We start from the raw sequence: 9346 nt of genomic DNA on the forward strand, positions 1-9346 counted from the left end.
ACAAACAAATAAAGGAAATACATTGGCTTACATCAAAGATGCAGATTGCAGACTGGCTTTAAACAAAAATTGATCCAGGGTCCAGGAGTTGTCAAGAGTCTGCCTCCATCTGTCAGTTCTGTTTTCTTTCATATTGGCTTCTGACATGGTTTAGCTGTGTCCCTACCCAAATCTCATCTCGAATGGCAGCTCCCTTAAGTCCTATGTGTCATGGGAGGGACCCAGTGGGAGGTAATTGAACCATGGGGGTGGGTCTTTCCTGTGTTGTTCTCATGATAGCGAATAAGTTTCACGAGATCTGATGATTTTATGAACAGGAGTTTCCCTGCACCTGTTCTCTTGCCTGCCACCATGTAAGACGTGCCTTTGCTCCACATTTGCCTTGTGCCATGATTGTGAGGCCTCCCCAGCCATGTGGAACTGTGAGTCCATTAAACCTCTTTCCTTTATAAATTACCCTGTCTCGGGTATGTCTTTATTAGCAGCGTGAGAACAAACTAATACACTTCATTCTTTGGCAAGCTCTTCCCTTTTCATAGTAAAGATGGTCACAGGCAGCTCTGGGTAATATTTCTACCAGGTCAGCATCCCAGTAGAAAGAGAACCCCTCTTTCCCAATGGTTCTATCTAAAATCTCAAAATTGAGTCCCACTGGTTCTGATTGGGTCACATGGCTATCCCTTGCCCAGTCTTGTGGCCAGAAAGATAGTAGATACTGATTGGTCAGGTCTATTTCACAAGTCCACCCTAGAGCTGGAGGGAGAGGCAAAAAACTTAGGTTGAGTGTGGAAAGGGTCATTTCCCCAGAGATGCATGGGGCATCTTATTAGAAGAAAGGAGAATGGATGATGAGTAAAAACATCATCCATTTTCCATCATCTGGGCTTAGAGTTATGGTAGCCTTAGTAAGAAAGACTCCAAGCATGGAGTCTAGCTAGATTCAGCTGTACTCAAGGAATGTTTCCATGGATCAATCAGAGACAAAGCCTATGACTTCACTTGGCATTATTCTCACCAGCAAAACCCCCTTCTTCTTTCAGCTGTCAATCCTCCACCTCCACTGCAACACACACCTTGCTGCTGTTGACACCTTGTGACTTGCTTCCCACAGATGGGTGTCTGCGTTTAAGAGCATGCATTATTGTCATTGAAATAACAGGATGCTAAAACCTTTATAAATTGATATGCCAGAAAAGAGGGAGGCAAAAATGAATGCTAAGTTTCTTTGCATAATACTCTGTGGGATGTGTTTTTACCCCTAAGAATATTTTAGCATTAATTAAGATAAACAATGATATATGCTGAAAGACAATTGAATCTGTTCTCAGTTAAAAATGGCTTCGTTGTGTAAAAATAGTACCCAAATTATAGCATATAAAGATGCAGGGGGAAAAATACTGTAAACCTATAACATGATTAAAATAGAAATGCAAACCAGTAATGATGAGACCTCGAACAAATCTGGGGGAAGAAGAGAAAGATGGGGAAGTAGCAAGGCGCCTCATCATGCTTAATTTATTCACCTCCCTCTGGGGTCTTCTTTACTGTTTCTCTTTAATAATAACTACTATTTATCATGGCATCGTTAGCATATGTTTTCAATGAAATTGGTGTTGTTATTGGAGAGTTTAAGTCAAGGTCACACTGGTAGAAATAGCTGAACCAGGCTTTGAACCAGGTTAGGTTAAGCCTCCAGCATAACACCTTCCACTTGTCTAGGCTGCCCCACTGTTCCCTGGGTCTCCCCTCTAAAAGTCCTCTTCAAGTCAGAATGAGAATCAAGGAAAGAGCTCACACATATCACACTTAAGATGTGCCAAGCACTGTTCCAAGCTTTTCCTAAGTATTAGCTTATTTCATCCTCACAACAATAATTGAGAGAGTGTTATGATTATTATCCCCATTTGACAGATGGGAGAGTGAAGTAGTTTGTCCAAGGCCAGACACCTGGTGGAAGCTGTAATTCAAGGCAGACAGTTGGGCTGACTTCAGAGTTCATGCTGTGATGTTGTTCTATTTCCTTTGGAGAGCGATTTGTGACCTCAAGGGTGACTCCTCTTGCCCCATTTTCCCCAGAGTTCCTGTAGGGGTGAATACCTACAGCACGTATCTGGTGTGGTCTTATATTTTAGCAGGGGATGTTTTTATGTCTTTGTGTGGTAACTGTCTGATAAGCCTGCAAATTCCTTGAGAGTCAGGAATTTCCAGAATTCTTCCCATCTCCCACAGTTCCTAGTCAATATTTCACACATGATGGGTGCTTAGCAAATTTAATGGGGAGGCTGATGGAGACCAGTTAATTTTGCTTCCTTCCATGGCTGCAAGATGCATGGTGAAAGCTGAGAGGTCACTGTCCTTGGGCAGGCAAGGATGATGGACAGCTCTCCACAAGGCCAGCCTCGTCCGGAGGAATAATTCAAAGCTGTGTCAGGGCTTCTTCTGGGGTGCACATTTATTCATTCATCCATTGTCCCACCCACTCACTTACTCACATACTCAACCCTTCATTTACTCATTCCCTTACTTATTTATGCATTTACCCAACATGTACTGAGTGGCTGTTCCATGCCAGATGCTCCAATTGACCCTGGGGATAAAATCGTTCATGCAGCCCATCTCTACTCATCTGAACAGACAGAAGAATGAGAAAAGAGTGACTCCTAGTACAGTCATGACATTAGGACAGCAGCACCACTCACTGCTGCAGCCTCCAAGCCCTGCAAACTCAAAGCAGTAGCTGGGAGGCCCATCCATGTCTCTGATTTTGCTCATGATCAGATGCTAAATTCTCAGTATATTCCATGATGTGGCTTGCAGCCCTTGCTGCAACGTTTTGGTTGTAAAGCAGCAGGTTGATATCTTTCTCTCTCTCTTTTCCTCTCTATCATTTTTGAACCTCTTAAATCTGCATTGGCTTTTCTTTCAAGGAGAGGACAGAGTGAACATCTTCTCAGCTGTCTTGGCTTCTCCAAGCGTGGTTCTTTCTGTCTCCACAATGACAAGAGCTTTATTGAATTTTGAGAATTACATTCATTTTCATTAAACTATTTATTAGGTGCCTACTGTGTGTCAGTAAATTTAAATGTGTTATCTTTAAGATGGGTTCTGTTACTGCCTGCTTAAAAGTGGGAAAATACATGAAGTTTGAGAAAATGATTTGAACAATTTAGATAAGTATAAGGAAACTCAATAATCAAAATGTTACTATTATTTATCTTGAGTTTCTTCATACATATCTGTACTGTTTGAGTTGGTGGTAATCTTTTCATATACACACACACGCATTCACACACATATGTATGCATATGAAAGCTACATAAGTGGAATTGCCACCAATGCTTTTTTATTGTGCACACTTTTTAAGTTTCTATTCCTCCCGCTTATTTTCTCTCCCCAGGTAAACAGTGTTAGGAAGCAAAGTGTATCTTTTCATACTTTTTGCCCATGCTCATGCAACTGTATGCAAACATGCAAATGTCTGTGTTAACAACGGGGGCTGGTCATCATTTATTCTATAAAAAGGAATTTTGTAGCATCTTTCTCTACATCTTGCTGGCGTTGTAAACCAGAAGCCCCCTCCGAATGAACGGTCATAGATTTAATGCATTTGTTTTAATGGCTGCATGATAATTCATGGATGGGACGCTTCCATTGTTTACCCATTCACCCGCCATGGGGAATCTTTACTTTGCCATTGGAAAGCTTCAGGCATAGAACTTCTGGCTCTCTCTGTTCCCCCAGTATGGGGAACCTCTTTACTACTCTGGTGGTGGGGAACACTTAGTAACTCTCTTTTCTGTGCCCCTTGGAAGATACCCTTTGTTCTTCCTCCTGCTGTCATAGTCTTCCTCCTGACAGAATGAATATAGATTGGCTTAGCTGAGTGAGGAGAAAACAAAGGCAGTAAGAATGGGGAAAAAATCATGTTAATATTTCAAAAACATTCTTCCACCACATACTTACAATACTTTTATGGCACTTCACAGTTTGCAAAGCCTTTCTTCTATTGTATTCAAAATGCGGGTCAGCTGTGGTGGCTCATAATTATAATCCCAGAACTTTGGGAGGCAGAGGTGGGAGGATCACTTGAGACCAGGAGTTCTAGTCTTGAGACCAGCCTAGACAACATAGCAAGACCCCGTCTCTACACAAAATAAAAAATTAGCCAGGTGGTGTGGTGTGCCTATAGTCCCAGCTACTAGGAAGGCTGAGGTGGGAAGATGGCTTGACCACAGGAAGTCAAGCCTGCAGTAAGCTGTGATTGTGCCACTGCACTCCAGCCTGGGTGACAGAGATCCCATCTCTTAAAAAAAAAAAATGCACACTCACTTGGCTGTTACTCTAGTTCCCACATCCTGAGCTGTCACTTGGCCAGGAAGCCTTCTCTAGTCTGACAAGCAGGCCTGAGCACCCCTTTTCTGACCACCTACTTCCCTATAAAAAAAAGTGTCTTGGAAAACAAATGAGTAAAATTGATATTTTTTAGGGGATATCTTTTTTGTTGTGAAAATTTTCAAGGTTTTACACAAATAGAGTCAACCTTATCAAAATGCTCACATATCCACCACTGAAAAGCTTTACCAGGGTAACTCTGAATCCACTCTAATTTATTTTTAAAAATAAAAACTTGTTACAAATTCCAGCTAATTTTAGGTATTTGCAACACACCTCTTATCGGAACTGGCAGCAGTGTTTTGTAAAATTCCTGCTACTGAGGAACCCCTGAGGTATGTTTTGGGAGCTAAGGGAGAGTAGGTATTTGTGGTTGGGTTACCCACATCCATCCAGTCCCTCTTCTTGAACAGCACTACCTCCTTTTCACCTGAGATTAACCCTTCCCCTACTTTTAACCCAAGTAATTCAAGTGGGGCTTCCTCTCCCACAGAGGTTGGGGAGGGGGGACTGTTTTTTTTTTGGAGACAGAGTCTCGCTGTGTCACCCAGACTGGAGTGCAGTGGTGTGACCTCAGCTCACTGAAACATCCTCCTCCCCGGTTCAAGCAATTCTCCTGCCTCAGCCTCCCAAGTAGCTGGGATTATAGGTGCCCACCACCATGCCTGGCTAATTTTTGTACTTTTTAGTAGAGATGGGGTTTCACTATGTTAGCCAGGCTGGTCTCGAACTCCTGACTTCAAGTCCTCTGCCTGCCTTGGCCTCCAAAAGTGCTGGGAGTTACAGGCATGAGCCACTACACGGGGGGAACATTTGATCTAGTCCCAAATCACGAGCATCACCCTTCCAAAGCTAGTGACATACACTACTGAGATTGCTGAAACAGAAGCAGGCTCTCTGTTTTACTGAAGTTGAAGCTTTGAAGATATAAGCTGAGCATCTCTGGCAACCATTTCATCATCAGGAGGAAGGACCCTGCTAAAAATGGAGTCAAGGAAAAGGAACCGAAAACTGAGAGATGGCAAGAAACTGAGTCCCAGTCAAACCAAAGGAGTCCTTATACTCAGCAATGCCTACAATTAGATCAGTTACATAAGCCAATAGATACCCTTTTTGGCCTGAGTCAGTTTGAGCTGGGTTTTCTATTTCTTGCTGCTCATGAATCCTGACACTCATTAGTCAGGGTGGCAAAGAAACCATTAATTAACCAGGAATCAGAGAGGGTGAAGAGAAGGCCATCTAAACATGCACTGGGAACGTGGATCTCATGCTAATGGCTGCGGTTTTGCCAGGACTTAGTAGTTTGCGGGTTGAGTCTGGGTTCTAGGAATTAGGTGGATGTAAATAGCAGAGCAGAGACCACCCGACTCCTAGTCTGTTGCTTTTTCTGCCACACCCTATTACAAAACACATCCTTGTAGATCCAAGGTGGGAAAGCATTCTTCGTGGGGAAGATTCCAACACAGCAGCACTGTATATTTCCCTCCAATTTCAACATCACTAAGGCAGTTCTTCCAGGCAATAGTCTTTCTTTCCTTATCTTCTTCTATCTCTATTAACCTGAATTCCCTGGAAAGTCCTGGGAGAGCAACCGACAGAACCCAGCTATGATGGTTAATATTGAGTGTCAACTTGATTGGATTGAAGGATGCAAAGTGTTGTTCCTGGATGTGTCTGCGAGGGTGTTGCCAAAGGATATTAACATTTGAGTCAGTGGACTGGGAGAGGCAGACCCACCCTCAATCTGGGTGGGCACCATCCAATCAGCTGCCAGTGTGGCCAGAATAAAAGCAGGCAGAGGAACGTGGGAAGAATAGACGGGTTTAGTCTTCTGGCCTCCATCTTTCTCCTGTGCTGGATGCTTCCTGCCCTTGAACATCAGACTCCAGGTCCTTCAGCTTTGGGACTCAAGACTGGCTTCCTTGCTCCTCAGCTTGCAGACGACCTACTGTAAGACCTCACCTTGTGATTGTGTCAGTAAATGCTCCTTAATAAACTCCCCTTTATATATACATGTCTCCTATTAGTTCTGTCCCTCTAGAGAACCCTAATACACCAGCACTACGCATACCTCTGCCAAGGCAAGAAAAAAAACGATACAGGGATGTATTCTGCTATTTGGGCCCCCTTGCTGTCATCCTTTACAGCAATTAAGGTAGAGTTCCCATGGTAGCTGAATTCCCATTACCTCTTCACACTGGGGTCCGACACATTTGTTATCTGACAAGAGATATGTAACTGACTATTTGATGTCTGAGTTCAGCTGCAAACTGCCAGGTGGTCATTTTGGTGTATTATAGCAGGGCATGGAGGATGAGGAGCAAACCCTTTAATTACTCTCAGAAACTGACAGCCAAAGCCAAACTCTAATTTCCCTCCATGAAACAGGTCAGTTGGGTGTATCCCTAGAATGCAGGAATATGCACCTCAAATGGGATGTGGGGCTGAAGAACTAAAGTCGGTATAGCGACTGACTTGGCATTTCTGACGTCCAGCAAAAGTCATGTTGCCCCCAGGCTGTCATCCTCTGCTCTGCACCTCTTCATCTTCCTTCTGTTAGATAAGAGCACAACCTTCCAGGTAAGGGAGTCACTGTCCTTTCTCTGCCAAGCAAGAGGGACAAGCCAGTGCCGTGACTGAAATTAGAACTGTGCTGTCTGCCCATTGGTCAAGATTGGACAGAGGGTTGTGGGAAAACGGGAGCCGTGGTCATCTTACGAACCCACTCAGTGACAGGACTGGGCTCTGTCACTCCTGCTCCAAGGAATTTCCAGGGAATCCAGATGCATGCAACCACTCTAGCACTAGTCCCTAGTGGCACTGCTACTTTTTTTTTTTTTTTTTTAATTTTTTTGAGACGGATTCTTTCTCTGTTGCCCAGTCTGGAGTGCAATGGCACGATCTTAGCTCACTGCAACCTCTGCCTCCTGGGTTCAAGTGATTCTCCTGCCTCAGCCTCCCATATAGCTGGGACTACAGGTGGGCACCACCACACCCAGCTAATTTTTGTATTTTTAGTAGAGACGGGGTTTCACCATGTTGGCCAGGATGGTCTCAATCTCTCGACCTTGTGATCTGCCTGCCTCAGCCTCCCAAAGTGCTGGGATTACAGGCATGAGCCACCGCGCCTGGCCGTGGCATTGCTCTATTTCTACAGGCAAACCCTGTAGATCACTTTTCCTGTAGAGTAGTTAGAAAGCAGTATTAATCAGAGTCACCACAGCTTACCGCTAATAAGGTATATTTTGTCCTAATATGGGTTTTTCTATATAAAATAAAACAGAAAAGTTAAATATAATCAATGAGTATTCTTAACCAAGGAGCACATGCAATTGAAGGCATGATTCAAAGAGATATACTCTATTACTAGTTTTTTTACTTTCTGCTTGGTTTTGGTTTTTTTTGAGACAGGATCTGTCAGCCAGGCTGGAGGGCAGTGGTGTGATCGTAGCTCATGGCAGCCTCAACCCCCCAGGCTCAAGTGATCCTCCTGCCTCAGCCTCCCAGGTAGCTGGGACCAAAGGCACATGCCACCATTCCCAGCTAATTTTTAAACAAAATTTTGGAGAGATAGAGGTCTCACTATGTTGCCCAGACTGATCTGGAACTCCTGGGCTTAAGTGATCCTCCTGCCTCGGCCTCCCAAAGTGCTGGAATTACAGGTGTGAGTCACTGCCAACAGCCTGTTTTGTAACTGGTCCTTAAATACCATCAGTCCTTTTCTGATTGGTCCTTAAATACTATCAATCCCTCTTATTCCAATGCAGCTCATAACAGTTGCCTGTTAAAATTCCATCTTAGTGATTAATGCATGTGAATATGCTTTATAAATTCTAATGCATCACATAAATGTAAAATGTAAATATGCACCTGACCCCTCTCTTGGTCCTGTTAAACACAGAGTTTCACACTTCCAGGAATGGCCCCCTTGTGTCTTCTTTGCATTTTTCATCAGATGGAAGCTTGGCTCCTTGCGATGCCTTTAAATCTCCTTTTACCCAGATACACAACAATGAGATGCTCAAAAGTGTGGAACTGCAAAATCCACGCTTCTCAGAATTGTAACGACCAAAAAACACATTGAAACCAGCATAATAAGGTTTTAAAATAGACACAAAGCACTTCTAGTTTTCATCTAGTTCTCAAAGTAGTACCAGACGGGTGTCATGAAAGATAGAAATGGATTGCTCCAGCCTGGGCGACAGAGCAAGATTCTGTCTCAAAAAAAAAAAAAAAAGGAATGGATCACTCCAGCTAGCTACATTGTGCAAGGGTCAGAAGGAAGAGAGAGCCCCGGCTATTTACAGGGATGGAGAGTTATCATAATGGTATGTAGGAAGGAAAGCTGGCATAGGAATATGCACATAAGTGACATTCCTATCTTGGGTTCCAGAACTTTCAATAAAACGAGGTGTGTAGAGTTTTTAAATAAAGGGTGACGTTGCCCAGAGATGCTCAGCGGAATGCCTGTTCCTGTCTTTATTTATAATCACAAGTTTATGTGGAAAGACATTTACCTTTGAAATCATTGCCTGAACTCTCTCCTCCACATCATTCTCATTACTCCTCACTCTTTTCTTCCCCTGACTCCAGCAGCAATTCGATTTAACAGCATTTGTTTACTTAAGAAAGGGGCTGCAGAAAAGCAAAGGAAAAGGCTTTAAATTTCAAATGCCTCATATTGTGAGTTTCCAAACGTGAGCTTTTGAGCTTCAAAAGCTCACACCTAAAAGGAATTAGGGCATAAATTCTACAAAATATAGAAAAATTGCTATTGGGTGGAGACAGGTTCCCACCTCCCTGAACTTTTCCCAGACTGAAAGCATTTCTTGTGTCTGGGGAGAAGGCACCGGAGAAAGAGCAAAGGACTATGGAAAGGAAAAAAGTCAGCTGGGCCTGGAATGAAGGAAGTACACACACCTGCAGCAAATCTTAGAGAGGCTTGGAAACCTCG

This window comes from Macaca fascicularis, chromosome 20 (genome assembly GCF_037993035.2).
Source record: "Macaca fascicularis isolate 582-1 chromosome 20, T2T-MFA8v1.1".
NCBI lineage: Eukaryota > Metazoa > Chordata > Mammalia > Primates > Cercopithecidae > Macaca > Macaca fascicularis.